Here is a 16,555-nt window from a genome sequence, read left to right on the forward strand (position 1 = left end):
TTTCTTGAGTTCTCATAATAGTGGTCTTATACAGTCCTTTTGTGACTGACTTATTTCACTCAGCGTCATGCCCTCCAGATTCATCCATGTTGTGAGAAGTTTCTCAGATTCATCATTGTTCTTCATCATTGTGTAGTATCCCACTGTGTGTATGCACCATAATTTGTTTATCCACTCATCTGTTGATGGGCATTTAGGTTGTTTCCATCTTTTTGCTGTTATGAATAGTGCTACAATGAACAAGGGTATGCATATGTGTGACGATTCTTACTTCTTACTTCTCTAGGATATATTCCTAGGAGTGGGATTGCTGGATTGAATTGTATGGTATTTCTATTTCTAGCTTTTTAAGGACATGCCGTATCATTTTCCACGGTGGTTGTACCATTTTATATTCCCACCAGCAGTGCATAAGATTTCCAGTCTCACTACAACCTCTCTAATATATGTTGTTTTGTGTTTTTTGGATTAGTGCCAGCCTTGTTGGGGTGAGATGGTATCTCATTATAGTTTTGATTTGCATTTCTCTAATGGCTAATGAGCACAAGCATTTCCTCATGTGTCTGTTGTTAGCTGCCTGAATGTCTTCTTTGGTGAAGTGTCTATTTATATCCTTTGTGAATTTTTTTTAATATCTTTTTTTAATTGAACTTTAGATGAAGGTTTACAGAACAACCTAGTTTCTCATCAAACAGTACACACATTATTGTATGACATTGGTTAACAACCCCACAGCATGTCAACACTCTCTCTTCTCAACCCTGGGTTCCCTGTTACCAGCTTTCCTGTTCCCTCCTGCCCTCCAGTCCCTGCCCCAGGGCTGATGTGCCCCTTAAGTCTTGCTTGGTTCCATGGGCCTGTTCAATCTTTGGCTGAAGGGTGAACCTCAGGAGTGACCTCATTACTGAGCTGAAAGGGTTTCCGGGGGCCATACTCTCAGGGTTTCTCTGATCTCTGTCAGGCCAGCAAGTCTGGTCTTTCTTTTTGAGTTAGAATTTTGTTCTACATTTTTCTCCAGTTCTGCCTGGGGCCCTCTATTGTGATCCCTTCAGAGCAGTCGGTGGTGGTAGCTGGACACCATCTAGCTGTGCTGGACTCAGTCTGGTGGGGGCTGTGGTAGTTGTGGTCCATTAGTCCTTTGGGCTAATCTTTCCCTTGTCTCTTTAGTTTTCTTCATTCTTCCTTGCTCCCAAAGGGATGAGACCAGTGGAGTATCCTAGATGGCCGCTCACGTCCTTTGCCCGTTTTTTAATTGGGTCATTTATCTTTTTGTTGTTGAGGTTTTGCAGTATCTTGTAGATTTTAGAGAGTAGACCTTTACTGGGTATGTCAACTCATCAGCAATGGGTTTTTTGGTTAATAGAAGAGAGAATATTAGAATGTAATTTTTGGAACTTTTTATTTTTTAAAATAATTTTTATTGTGCTTTAAGTGAAAGTTTACAAATCAAGTCAGTCTCTCTCACATAAAAACCCATATACACCTTGCTACACACTCCCAAATACTCTCCCCGTAATGAGACAGCCCGCTCTCTCCCTCCACTCTCTCTTTTCGTGTCCTTTTCACCAGCTTCTAACCCCCTCCACCCTCTCATCTCCCCTCCAGGCAGGAGATGCTAACATAGTCTCAAGTGTCCACCTGATCCAAGAAGCTCACTCCTCACCAGCATCGCTCTCCAACCCATTGTCCAGTCCAATCCATGTCTGAAGAGTTGGCTTCGGGAATGGTTCCTGTCCTGGGCCAACAGAAGGTCTGGGGGCCATGACCACTGGGGTCCTTCCAGTCTCAGTCAGACCATTAAGTCTGGTCTTATGAGAATTTGGGGTCTGCATCCCACTGCTCTCCTGCTCCCTCAGGGGTGCTCTGTTGTGTGGAACTTTTTATTGAAGTAGAACCTACACCTAAAGAAGTGCAAAAGCTTGCACATGTTTGTTGGTGTTGTTAACTGCCATGAAGTTGTCCTCTATCCATAGGGCTTTCCTTGGCTGATTTTCAGAAGTCAATCACCAGGCCTTTCTTTCTAGTCCGTCTTAGTCTGGAAGCTCAGCATAAACCTGCTCAGCATCATAGCAACACACAAGCCTCCACTGACCAACGGGTGGTGACCGTGCATGAGTTGCATTGGCCCAGAATCAAACCCAGGGCTCCCACGTGGAAGGTGAGAATTCTACCGCTACGCTGCCACCACCACCACCATTTACAAAGTGAGTACCGTACACCCAGCACCCAGATCAAGAAACAGAATATAACCAGTAACCTAAATGGCCTCCTCAAAAATGTAATTCTTTAAAAGAAATTTTATTATATTAATCTTTCCCAGAACCAAACCTGTTGCTGTGAAGTAAATTCCGACTCATGGGGACCCCATGTTTTACAGAGCAGAACTGTTCCATAGGTTTTTCTTGGCTGTAATCTTTATGGAAGCAGATAACCAGACCTTTATTCCAAGGTACCACTTGGTGTATTTAGGTTAGTAGTTGAGCACAAATTGTTTGCACCTCTCAAAGACCTATTAATCTTCCAGCATGCCCTAAATCATATTCTGGGTTTATTTTTAACTTTCTGACTTTCTCTCCACTGTCCACTAGGTAAGCTCCACAACAACAGGAATTTTGTCTGGTTAAGACACTAGCATTGACATCCAGAGCAATGCCTGGCACAAACGAGGTACCAGCAGTGTGTATTGCATGAATGAGAGTGCATGACAAGTGGCTAAAGAGGTTTATGACATTTTTGTTTCATTATATATATGCACTCTGCTTTCTATATCTTGATGTAAAATCTATTTCTTTCTGTAGATCACAGTCACAAAATTCTGAAAGCCACTGCCACAGCTTGAGAAAGTACTAGAAGCTGTAAATCTGGCCAGAGACATGAGCACGGGTGAAGCAGAACAATTTACTAACTACATCAGTGTTCCGAAACTTCCATGTGCAACCGAATCACCCGGGGAACTGGTTGGAATGCAGATTCTGATTCAGTAAGTGGAGGCAGGGGGGAGGGCTGCCGAAATTCTGCATTCCTGTCAAGCTCCCAGGTGCTGGTTCACAGGCCATGCTTAGACCCTGAGATTCTCAATGCTACTGCACAGAAGAGCCACATCCAAACCAAAAAACAAACCCATTGCTATCGAGTCAATTCTGATTCAGATCAACCCTACAGGACAGAGTAGAACTGCCCCATAAGGTTTCCAAGGAGAGGCTGGTGGATTCGAACTGCTGGCTTTTTGGTTAGCAGCCCAGCTCATAACCACTGTGCCACCAGGGCTCCAAGAACCACGCGGGAAGCTCTAAAGCATGCTACTGCCCAGACCCCACCCTAGAACAATTAAATCGTAATAACAAAACCCCCACCAGCTCAGCAGTTTCTTCACGTACAATTCAGTGACACTGATTACATATTTTAAGTTGTGCAACATTCTCAATGTCCTTTTACAAATCATTCCACCACCATTAACATAAACTCGATGCCCTCTAAGCAGAAACTCCTATGTCTCCCCCTCTCTCCCACCTTGGTAGCCACTAATAACCTTTGGTTTCTATATATTTGCTTATTTCACATTTGTCCTCTCTTAGCACTGACCAACTCTGTTAAAAATGCAAGCAAAGAGTCTTATTAGAGCATTTGGACAGCTCTGGCTGGGCAACATAGTGTCATGCAAGATCACCAAGTGTTCCAACATTCTGCAGGAGAGGTGAGCTTTTGTACAGAAAAGTGGGGAAGGAAGTACGTGACCGTAATCATGGGGGGCTTGGGATTACACATGGCTACAAGACAATTGCAAGTTAAAATTTTGCAAGGTTACCTGATCTGTTTTCTGACACGGACTTCCTGGAGCCGGCCTAGCAAGTGATTTTCTGAAATATCTACATCCTGGGGCATGCTGTGCAAGCATTCTTCCAAGTCCATCTTGATAAACATTTCGTGATGAACAATTCTTCACAAGCCACATTCTTGCCACCTCCATTGTTTGCTAAGGGTGATCAAAGTTTTATAAGAAGTTACATGTCACAAGGCTCTAAATCACAGGTTCTATTCTTAGGGAAAGAAGGCCTGGTGTTGCAGTGGTTGAAGCATTCGGCTGCTAACCAAAAGATTGGTGATTGGAACCCACCAGCCACTCCACAGGAGAAAGATGTGGCAGTCTGCCTCTGTAAAGATTTACAGCCTTGGAAAACCTATGGAGCAGTTCTACTCTGTCCTACAGGGTTGCTATGGGTTGGAATAGACTCAAGAGCAGTGTTTTTGGTTTGGTTTTTTTTATTCTTAGGAAGGCAGAAAGGAGGACTTAGGACAAGCTAAAGTTTAATTCAAAAATGGAGCTTCGATTCAGACCTACAAAAAAAAAAAAAAAACCTGTTGCCGTCAAGTCAATTCCAACTCATAGCGACCCTATAGAACAGAGTAGAACTGCCCCATAGAGTTTCCAAGGAGCGCCTGGTGGATTCCAACTCTGACCTTTTGGTTGGCTAGGCAGTCATTTTCAGTGATGCCGAGCACCTCAGTTTTAGAGTGCCCTCACATAGTCCTTTTGCAACTGGCTTATTTTGGTCAGCATAATGCTTTCAAGGTTCATCCATTTTGTGGTATGCATCAGGACTTCATTTCTCTTTATGGCTGAGTAATATTCTATTGCATGTATGTACCACATTTTGTTTATCCATTCATCTGTTAATGGACATTTCATGTATCTCCACCATTAGGTATTGTGAAAAGTGCTACAATGAACATTGGTGTACAGGTTTCTGTTTGCATTCCTGCCTTCACTTCTTCTAGGGAATATACCTAGGATTGGGATTGCTGGGTCATATGGTAGTTGTATGGTAGTTCTATATTCAGCATTTTAAGGAACCACCAAATGGTTTTCCACAGTGGCTGTAACATTTTACATTCTCACCAGCCATGAGGAGGGTTCCATTTCTCTACAACCTTACCAACACCAGTTGTTTTGTTTTTTTTTGTTTTTTTTGCCATTCTAATACGGGTGAGTGATATCTCATTGTAGTTTTGATTTGCATCTCTCAAACCCTGGTGGCATAGTGGTTAAGTGCTACGGCTGCTAACCAAGAGGTCAGCAGTTCAAATCCACCAGGCGCTTCTTGGAAACTCTATGGGGCAGTTCTACTCTGTCCTATAGGGTCGCTATGAGTCGTAATCGACTCGACAGCAGTGGGTTTTGGTAATGGCTAATGATGTTGAGCATCTTTTCCTATGCTTGTTGGTCATTTGAATACCCTTTTTGGTGAAGTGTCTGTTCAAGTCCTTTGCCCATTTTGTGATAGGGTAGTTTGTCTTTTTGTTGTTAAGTTGTAGAGGTGTTTTATATATTTTAAACATTAGACGCTTTCAGATACATGGCTCCCGAAAATTTTTGCCCAATCTGTAGGTTGTCTTTTCAGTTTTTTTGATAAAGTCGTTTGATGAACAAAAGTTTTTAATTTTTGTGAGGTCCCAATGATCTATGTTGTCTTTTGCTGCTTGTGCTTTTGTTGTTATATAGCTGATAAGCCATCATTAAAAACTAGACCCAACAGGTACATCCCAATATTTTCTTCTAAGAGTTTTATGGTTCTAGTTTTCACATGCATCCATAGTTTTTAAAAGTTCCTCTGGTGATTCCAATGTGCAGTCAGAACTGGGAAGAGCTTGGCTAGAATGAGGACTGCCTAGGTGGTGCAAAGGTTGACATGTTCCTTTGATTGCTAACCCAAAGGTTGGCTGTTCAAGTCCACCCAGGGATACCTCGGAATAAAGGCCTACTCAGTCTACTTTGGAAAAACCAGTCATTGAAAACCATAAGGAGCATAGTCCTGCTCTGACACACATGGGGTCCCCAGGAGTTGGAATTGACTCCACAGCAACTATTTTTTTATTTTTATTTTTTGACTAGAATGTAACTCTATAGGGGTAGAGATTTTGGTCTTTGTTTTCTAGTGTACCCTCAGTGCCTAGAACAATTCCTGAGCTGAGGCCCTAGGGAGGTGAAGCCTGGGGTCAGGGCTGATGTCTGAGCAAATGATCTGATTGAATAAAGGGCAAAAGATTTCTTAGTCAGGAAGGGACCATTTGCCTCATAGTGGAGCTGAAGGGAGGGGTTTCCTAAGAAATTCTTCAGCGTTTGTGGGGAAAGGGGTTGAGGCGGGTGGTATAATCTGCTAACCCAGGCCGTGTCCTACCGGGACCAAGAACAGACTGTGCCTTCACCCCACTGAACAAGACAACGCTCCCTGAAACCACTCAGGAGGCGGGGCTCACATGCCCTATGCAATTCAATTTTCCAAACCTTCCCGGGGTGTTGGCAGGAGGCACTACCAGCTGCTCCCACGCGCCTGCCCCCTCTGCCCAGCCAGAGAAAGGCCCAGATAGAATCACGAAGTGAGCCAAGAGATGACAAGCCCTGGAGTCACCATGGGCTGTTCCAGAATGGAGCACTGAGTCCTGCCTTCTGTTGCCCCCTGGTGGACATCTACCATGACGGTACAGGTAAAAAAATGTTTTCGAAAGGTGCCTTGGAGTGGACTCCAACTTATGGCAACCTCACGTGTGTCATAGTAGAACTACACTCCATAGGGTTTTCAGTGGCTGGTTTTTTGGAAGTAGATCGCAAGGCCTTTCTTCTAAGGCACCTCTAGGTGGACTCCAACTTCCAACCTTTTGGTTAGCAGCCAAGCTTTTTAACAGTTTGTACCACCCAGGGACTCCTGTGGTAAAAGGACTCCTGATCTACTGTGTGCCCAGGCAACATCAGACAGAATCATGCAAAACATGACCCAATACCTATAATCAAGACACAACACAGAAAGTACTGTCTCCTTCACCTATTCTTTCCTTAACTCCTTGATATCTGGCTTCCCCTGGAGCGCACAGTACTAAATTTAAAAATGAGGAGCAGTTAGGGCTTACCTTTAAAGAGCAAAGTATTTTCTCACTTTTTGTACCTTTCTCTGCTCCTCTCTCTTTGCCTAAATCCTCCGTTTGCTGTGTAGCCTCCGCACAGTCCTTGCCTGTCTGCTCCTACCTGCTTCTGCTCCGATGATGAGTCTCTAGACGGCTCACACCTGCTGCTGTTTCTGCCACCCTCTCCTACACGGTAAATGCATTTCCACTCCTGTCCCCACTTCCCCCATATCTGAGTTAATCTGGTCCACTTGTTATAGAGCTCCTTCCATCTGGGACTGCCCGCCAATGTTCAGCTGGCCACCAGACAAGTCCATTGGGTCACACTGATCTGAGAAGGTGGTACCAGAATCCAAACTGACCCCAAACCAGCCCCCTATTCTCCTGGCTCTCTCATTTGTCCAGAAGCCAGACTCTGAGCCCTGGTAGCATTTTCTGCCCATCTCCTCCTCCCCTACCCAAACCAAAATCTGTTGCCATCGAGTCGAGTCCAACTCATGGCGTCCCCATATGTACAGAATGGAATTGCTCCCTAGGGTTTTCAAGGCTGTGACCTTTCAGAAGCAGATCTCCAGGCCTGTCTTCTGAGGCACCTCTGGATGAGTTTGAACAGCCAACCTTGTGGTTAGTCGTCCAGTGCTTAACTGTTGGCACCACCCAGGGATCCTCCTCTCCAATGCAGCCCCCAAATATTGCAGGGTTGCATCCACCTGCCTCGTCTCCTGACTCATGTCTTTTCTTATCCCCTTCACCTGTAAGAAAGAACCTGGGTCCAAGTCCTAGCTTCAGCCCTTTCATTTTCTTCATTCAAATGGTAATCAAGCACGTTTGAAGTTCCAGACACCTAACTATGAATTTGCTTCCCATAAGAGGTGAAACAAATCCCTTTCATCAACTGGGCTTCTGTTTCTAAAACATGATCCCCTCCCAGGGAGATTGTTAGGATTAGACAAGATAAAAGCTCGAGCTGTTTATTACTGTAAACGTTCTTTAGGTGACCTTGCTGACTTCAGTCTCTGTGCCTGCCTGTTAATTCCACACTAATCTTCCTAAAACATCAATTTCATCACATCACTTCCCTTACTCAGGAGCTTAAAATTGTTCCCTAGTTCCCTCTAGATCTTCCACAAATCACAGCAGGCCCAGAGGAGGTGATTCATCATGGCAACAGAGCAGGAAATTGAGTCCGGAAAAGCCAGCAAGCCAAAACTAGAGGTCAGGGTAGGTCTGTGGGTTAGAACTCCAAGAGAACTGTTCCCAGAAGACAAGGCAGTCAGTGTGTCAGAAACCGGGGAAGCGGCAGAAACAGCAGCTACGAGTCAACATCAGCGAGGGTGCTCACCTGTAACTACAGGTGGGCCTGCCTATGGTAAAGAGGTAAGTTCCTGTAGCATTAGGGGTAGTCATCCAAGAGACCTCAATATCAACAGCCTCAAAGAAGGTGGTCAGATGGTCAGACCAAGAGGAGCCCGGGGCACCTAAACAAGTGAATGTGCACACACACTTTTCTTGAATGCCAGTAGCTCACATGGGTGATAGTCAAACACACTTTGAGCTGATAAGGTTCCTGGCCCTGGTGTTAGCACTTACGGAGGGGGGAATAGAAGTAGGAGGCAGAGCAGCAAGTACAGCAGAAACAAACCAAGTTTAAAGGCAAGTCTTCACAATGAGATACCACTTCTGAAGAGAGCGAGTATTGGGTGAGGCTGTGGAGAAACTGGGCTCCTCATCTGTCGTGGGGATTGTGAAAGGGTGGAAAACAGTTTGGCAGTTCCTCGGAAGGTTAAACACAGATTTACCAGGTGACACAACAGTTCCATTCCAGTCTTTCTGAAAGACTTGAAAGCAGGGACTCTAACAGATACTTGTACGCCAATGCTCATGGCAGCATTATTCGCCATAGCCAAAAGGTGGAAACCACCCAGGTGTCCATCCACAGAGGTATGGCTAAACAAAATGTGGTACATACATACAATGGAATATTACTCATTCATGAAGGAATATGAGGTTCTGATACAGGCTATGACACACGGTTGTACCTTGAAGACATGATGCTGAGTGAAATGAAAGTCAGACACAAAAGGACAGATATTGTATGGTCCCACTTTTATGAAATATCTAGAATAGGCAAATGCATAGTTTATTAGGGGTTACAGGGGCTGAGGAAGTAGGGAGTTATTGCTTAAGGGATACTAAGTTTCTGTCTGAGGTGATGAAAGACTTTTGGAAATATAGTGATGATGTTTGCACAAACATGGTGAATGTAATTAAAGTCACTGAATTGTACACTTAAAAGAATGGTTAAAATGACTAATTTTGTTATATATTATCACAATAAATCTTTCTTAAAAAAAAAGAAAATAAATTCATTTAATTAGAAAAACAAAACAAATCTCCTCACTTGGAAATAACTCTCATTAAGTGAAGATCATTCCAGATAGCTGTCTGTGCATGTCTACAGGTAGAAGGGTGGACGGATAGACAGCATATAAAAAAAAAAAAAAAAATTTTTTTTTTTAAGGTAAATTAGATAGAAAGAGTTTTATAAAAGTGGTTTTGAGAAAAGACAAATCTCACTGGTACAAAGTCTCATTTCCTACCCCTTTGGGAAATCTAGAACACTTAGCTTATGTCACCTAGAACTTTGGGGTTGTGGAGACAGGTACTTGACCCACACCTGAAGAAGTCCAATGGCAGAGCAAGGAAATGGCCACAGTGGGCGATTGTAAACCATATCAAAGGGAAGCAAACTTGAGAAGACCAGAAAGAAGCAGAGGGCGGAAGGAATCCAGGGACTAGAGAGGAAGTATTCCTTGCATCAGGGAGCTGCCATCAGAGGAAGGGACGATCTCGGAGGAAACTGCAATGCCCCCCATGAAAGAACGTTGGCATTTGGACATCTGCCAAGGGTACCAACATAGCCACGTTACAGCTGTGCTAGCTAAGTAAGACCCTTTTGACCCTTTCCTGTCTTCCCTCCACCCCATCCCTGAGGGAGCCGGAGGCAGCAAATGAGTAAGGGAAGAGAAGAGTAAGGTGAGGAAATAATGAAGAAGCCGACTCTACCTCATGAACGAGATATTGAAGTTTTGTTATTGCACTGACTCTGAAACCTTCAAAATAAGACCGCAGTATTTGTTGATACCTCTGAGTGCCTGGAAAAGCTATGGGATTTACCTAAGGGTCACTAGAGCAAGGAGGGAAATTTGTCATAAAAACAAAGGACAATGGTGTGAAAATATAAAAAAAAAAAAATTTTATTGTTTTTTTTGTGAAAGTATGCACAGCGGAACAGGTTCCCATTCAACAGTTTCGACGCGTAATGTTCAGTGACACTGGTTACATTCTTCACATTGTGTCAACATTCTCATTATTTCCGTTCTAGTTGTTCCATTCCCATAAACTTAGTCTCACTGTCCCCCAGCCTTCTCATCCGTGCTTTAGAGTAACTGTTGGCCATTTGGTCTCATATAATTTTTTAAAAGAGTACAGTACTTGAGGGTGACATTCTTTACTTTTTGAGCTAACCTGCTATTTAGCTATAAACTATCAGGGGACAGTTTAAGTTCAAGGTTTAAAGAGTATCTCAGGGCAATATTCTCAGCGATTCCTGCAGTCTCATAGGGCTGAGTAAGTCTGGATTCTTTGAGAATTTGAAATTCTGTTTCACATTTTTCTCCTTTTCTATCAGGATCCATCTGCCTTGACCCTGATCAGGACGTTTGGTATTGGTGGTCGGGAAATATCTAATTCTTCTGGTTTCAAGGTAGTGGAGGCTGTGGTTCATGGAGACAGTCCCATAGACCAGTTAGCCTCGTAGACCGGTTCCCTCTTTGATTCTTGGGTTTCCTTCTTTCTCTTTTGCTCCAGACAAATAGAGACCAATCGTTGTATCTTAGATGGCCCCGTGCAAAGCTTATAAGACCCCAGACATTACTACTCACCAAAATGGGATGTAGCATATAAATTTAAATTTTTTTAGTTCTATTTATTTGTTGTTATTGAGAATACACACACAGCAAAACATACGCCAATTCAACAGTTTCAACTTGTATAATTCAGTGACGTTGATTACGTTCTTTGAGTGGTACAACCAGTCTCACCCTCCTTCTTGGAGTTGTTCCTCCTCAATAACTAAACTCACTCCCCCCTAAGATTCCTGTCTAATCTTTTGAGTTGCTGTTGTCCATTTGATCCTATGTAGATAGTTCTTAAAAGAGCATAATGCTCAAGGCAGACATTTTTTTACTAGTTAAGCTAAGCTATTGGTTGGTTTTAAGAAGACTTGAGAGGGAATTTTTAGTTTAAGATTTAAAGATTATTTCAGGGCAATAGTTTCAGGGGTTCATTCAGCCTCCATGGCTCCAGAATGTCTGGGCCCATGAGAATTTAAAATTCTGTTCTGCACTTTCCCCCTTTTGATCAGGATTCTTGTATAGAATCTTTGACCAAAATGTTCACTAATGTTAGCTGGACACTATCCTATCCTGTTCTTCTGGTCTCATGGCAAAGGAGGCAGTTGTTCATGGAGGCGATTAGCCACACATTCATTTCCTTCTTCTAGTCCTGACTCTCCTTCTTCCCCTGTTACTCCAGGCTAATAGAGACCAATTGTTGTGCCTTGCAAGCTTTTAAGACCCCAGACACTATGCCACAAACTATGAGATAGAACAGAAACACTAAACACATTAGTAGGCCAATTAACTGGGATGGCCTATGAAACCATGACCCTAAAACTCCAAACCAAGGAACCAAATCCTGTGAGGTGTTTGGTTGTACATAAGCAGCCTCAGCAGCTACTTTGTTGTTGTTGTTGTTATAAATATGTCTACTACACAACTTTTACCAATTTAGCTTTTTACAGGTGTACAGCTTATTGACACCACTTCCAGTGACCAGCTGTGCAACCCTACCCTTAATCAATGTGATTTTTCTGTCACCATAAACCGAAACTCAGTACTCTATAAGCAATAGCTTCCCCTTTCCCCCTCCCTCCTGTTTTTGGTAATCACTAATAAACTTTGGTAGAATATACACTTTATGAACTATATTATGCCAGTTGGCCAAATTGTCCCATGAGACAATAATTCTAAGTCTTCAAACCAAGAAAACCAATCCCATGAGGTGATTGGTTATGTCTAATAGGTATCAGCATCTTTAGCCCCCTATTTGTTTTACTATACATGTATATGTATTTTGGTTGTTGTTGCAAAATTATATATAACATAACATTTATGAATACATTCTTTTCTGTGTACAACTCAGTGGCATTAGTTACGTTAGTCAAGCCGTGCATACTTCACCTACATTAAGTGCTGCCTTTCCCGTTCCCATAAACAAAAAGTGACTACTGCCTAATGAATGAGTCCATTCCCCTCCTGTAACCACCAATGAACACTGGTCTTTGTATATGTAACTATTCTTGGCATTTCCTGAAAGTAAGATCAAAGAATGTCCTTTTGTGATCAACTTATTTCGCTCAGGGTTATGTCCTCCAGGTTCATTCATGTTGCAAGATGTTTTGGGAACTCATTTTTCCTTATGGCTCCATAGCGCTCCATTGTGTACGGACTACATTTTGTTTGTCCATTCATCGGTTGATGGACGCTTAGGTTGTTTCCATCCTTTTGCTATTGTGAATAGTGCTGCAGTGAGCATAGGCGTCCCTATGTCTGTTCATGTCTCTTCTCTTACATCCCTAGGGTATATACCTAGGAGTGGAATTGCTGGATCATAGGTAGTTCTATTGCTAATTTTTTGAGGAATCACCATATTGTTTTCCATAGCGGTTGCACCATTTTATATTCCCATCAGCAGTGGATAAGGGTTCCAGTCTTCCCACACCTTCACCATTTGTTGTTTTCTGTTTTTGTTGCTTTTTAATCTCACCTCTTCTTGAGGTCTATCCTTGTTCAAACATGCAGATCTGGTCCATTTGAACAGCTGTATGTATGTGTGCCATTAGAGGGCAGTGGTGGTTTAGTGGCAGAGTTCTTTCCTCCACATGGTAGATCCGGTTTGATTCAGGGCCTATCTGTTTGATCCCCAGTACCCTATGAACAGTCACCATCCGCTGGTCGGTGGTCGGTGGAGGCTTGCGTGTTGCTATGATGCTGAACAGGTGTCAGCCGAGCTTCCAGACTAAGATGGACTAGGAAGAAGGGCCTGGTGATCTAGTTCTGAAAATCAATGAAACACTATGGTCACAAAAGTCCGATCTGCAATCAATCATGAGAGTGCACAGAAGTGAATCGGGCAGCATGTTGTTTCTCTGAGGTGGGGAGTCACGGGTTGGCGGGGTGGGGAGCCACTCCACAGCAGCTAACCGCAGCAACAGCGTGTCGTTTGTATAGACGGTTTTCATTTGTACAGATACAAAGCATTGAAGATCTATTAATGAAGTGAACAAAGCGAGATGCTATCGTGTGTGTTTGTGTATGTGTGCCCACGCATTTTTACTTGACCACTTTATTTAAGGCCTAACAATTTAAAGTCTATTACTGAGTTTGTAAATTTTTCCTGTGGTAAGATATAAAAATATAGATCACATAAAATTTACCATTTTAACCATTTTTAAGTGTACAATTCAGTGGCACTTATTACACTCACCGTGCTGTGCAACCATCACCGCTATTTCCAACGGAAACTCTGTACCCATGAAGCAATAACCACCTGTTCCCACCTCCCCCTGCCCCTAGCAACCACCGATCTACTTTCTGTCTCTGTACATTTGCCTGTTCTGGACATTTCATAGAAGTGCCATCATACCATCTGTGGTCTTCTGTGACTGGCTTCTTCACTTAGCACAATGACTTCAAGGTTTATCCATGTTACAGAATGGATCAATATTTCATTCCTTTTTATGGCTGAATAATATACCATGGTATGCTTACCCTACATTTTGTTTATCCATTCCGCAGCCGAAGGACATTTGGGTGGTTCTCACTTTTTGACTACAACAAATGTTCATGTACAAATTTTTGTGTGGACGTTTTCATTTCTCTTCGGTTTGTACATAGGGGTTTCAGAACTGCTGAATGTGTTGATCCATGTATTTTCAGTTGCCTTATATGCATAGGAAAGCTGGACAATGAAAAAGGAAGATAGAAAAAGAACTGACACATTTGAATTGTGGTGTTGGTGAAGAATATTGAATATACCATGGTCAGAGAATTCGCTGTATGATTTCAGTCCTTTTATTGAGACTTTTATGACACAGCATACGGCCTGTTTGGATGAGTATACCACGTACACCGGGGAAAATGTTCATCTGTGGTTGCAGTAGTCTATAAATGACAACTGGATTAAGGTGGCTGATGTTAAAATCTTTTGTCCTGATTTTTTGACTAGTTGTTTTATCAATTGCTGAGAAGGGTGTTAAAATCTACTATGAAAGCAAAATTTTCTTTTCCACTTAATTCTGTACATTTTTTATTCATATATTTTAAGGCTTTATCTTCCTGATGGATTGTGCTTTTTATCATTTTAAAATGTCCGTCTACTAATACATTGTCTTGAGGTCTGTGATACCTTGAATATATAGCCACTCCAGTCTTCTGCGTGGCGTATCTGTCTCTTGACTTTGAACTCATTTGTCTTTAGTGGAAACTCTGGTGGCGTAGTGGTTAAGTGCTACGGCTGCTAACCAAAGGGTCAGCAGTTCGAATCCACCAGGCATCCCTTGGAAACTCTATGGGACAGTTCTACTCTGTCCTGTAGGGTCGCTATGAGTCGGAATTGACTCGACAGCAGTGGGTTTGGTTTTCTTGGTTTTGGTTGTCTTTAGTGTTTCTTGTACGTGATATATACTAAATGGGTCTTTTTTTCCCCCACTGCTAATCTTTTAATGGAGTGTTAACATGTCAATAATTATGGATATGGTTGAAATTTTCTATACCATTTAATATTTTATTAGTCTTTTGTTTGTACCATCTTTTTTATTCTTGCTAATTCCCTCCTTTTCAGATCACTTCTCCAGGTTTTGTTTCCCTCCACTGCTTCTTGTTTCTCCTACTTTATCCAGTTTCTAGTTGTAAGCAGTTGGAGGGATAGGTTGTAGGGCGCTTACATTGGGTAAGCTTATACTTACATGTCTGCTTATATGGTCTCTCAGATATTCTTGCTCATATGTAGACTACTCTGTAAGTATACACAAGACATTGGTAATCGTGGATGTTCAGAGGGAGGGAAACTGGACTAAGAAGTTACTTTTCAATACAGCCCCTTCTGCACTTTGACCATTTGTATGTATTTTCAAAAACGGCATTAGCGATGGACAGGCAGTCTATGTGGGGTGGATTAAGCACTAGGCAGTGTAGAGGGCAGATGCAGCAAACCACAGAGGCTTTAGCTCAACCACCAACGAAAGTAAACCCACCAACAGACACAAGATCCTAGTATCTGATGTGTTGAAACCCAAGGAAATTATCTTGTAAATAACCAGATATCTTCAAGTATTTTAGGGCTGTGTCTCAGTCCATCACCTTCTCTCACATGGGCACTTTTTCCTGTAGATTATAGCAGCTTAGTTAATGTCTTGCTTCTTCTCAAAGGTATGCGTGTCATTACTGATTCTGACAGGGGAATAGCTGGGTCACAGATGAGGCAAATTCTAAGGTTTCCCAATTCAAGTGCTTGCAATTTCTGCAAACGTACAGAATAACGCTGGGTGGCACTTGTAGGTATGAGATTAATTTGTGTAATGACCTTTTTGGTAATTGGACGGTAGAAAGCCTGTGAAAGAAAACTCTTCTCGGTTGTGCCTTTTGCTATAGAGCTGCAGTGTCCACGAGCCCTGAGTGGCTACTGAGCACCTGAACTACGCCAGCCCAAACTGGCATCCGATATAAGTACGTTGGGTTTTGAAGACTTAGTATGAAAAAGGAATACATGGTATCTCAGTAATAGTTTTCTATAGTGATTACATATTCATAGTATTTTGGATATATTAAGTTAAAATATATTAAAAGTAATTTCACTGGTTTCTTTTTACTTTTTTCAGGTGGACACTAGAACACTTAAAAATTACATATATGCAGCTCAGAAGCCATGGTGTTTTCAATCGCCTCATATGCATGTAAAAGCTGGGCAATGAATAAGGAAGACCAAAGAATTGATGCCTTTGAATTATGGCGTTGGTAAAGAATATTGAATATACCATGGACTGCCAGGAAGAAGTACAGCCAGAATGCTCATTACAAGTGAGGATGGCGAGACTTCGTCTCATTCTTTGGACATGTCATCAGGAGGGACCAGTCCCTGAAGGACATCATGCTGGGTAAAGTAGAGGGTCAGCAAAAAAGAGGAAGACCCTCAACAAGATGAGCTGACACAGCGGCTACAATGGGCTCAAACATAATGATTGTGAGGATGGTGTAGGACTGGGCGGTGTTTCATTCTGTTGTACACAGGGTTGCCATGAGTCGGCACTGACTCGATGGCACCTAACAACAATAGTTCACAATGTATTTCCTTAGGAATGCCCTGCTAGAGTATTCTCAACAAAAACCAGTAACAACTCAGTGTTGAAGCATTTTATTAAGTCAGATAAGGAATTTCCACATTGTTGCACATGCCAGCTTGTGTACAATTTCAAGGGCATATCGCTTGTGTACAAAGATACAGCTGAGTAGTAGGCCGGCAAGTCTATTAAGCCATC

General features: G+C 42.5%; 1 long non-coding RNA gene across 1 annotated transcript; it reads left to right on the forward strand.

Annotated features, from left to right (window-relative positions):
• The first annotated feature begins 1,930 nt into the window (after nt 1–1,930).
• LOC126073168 (uncharacterized) lies at nt 1,931–16,335 on the forward strand. The gene is made up of 5 exons (XR_007516676.1): nt 1,931–2,204; nt 2,589–2,667; nt 2,799–2,980; nt 3,576–3,694; nt 15,899–16,335. It is a non-coding gene; the product is annotated as an uncharacterized LOC126073168 (long non-coding RNA).
• Nucleotides 16,336–16,555: the final 220 nt, after the last annotated feature.

This window comes from Elephas maximus, chromosome 1 (assembly GCF_024166365.1).
Source record: "Elephas maximus indicus isolate mEleMax1 chromosome 1, mEleMax1 primary haplotype, whole genome shotgun sequence".
Lineage (NCBI taxonomy): Eukaryota > Metazoa > Chordata > Mammalia > Proboscidea > Elephantidae > Elephas > Elephas maximus.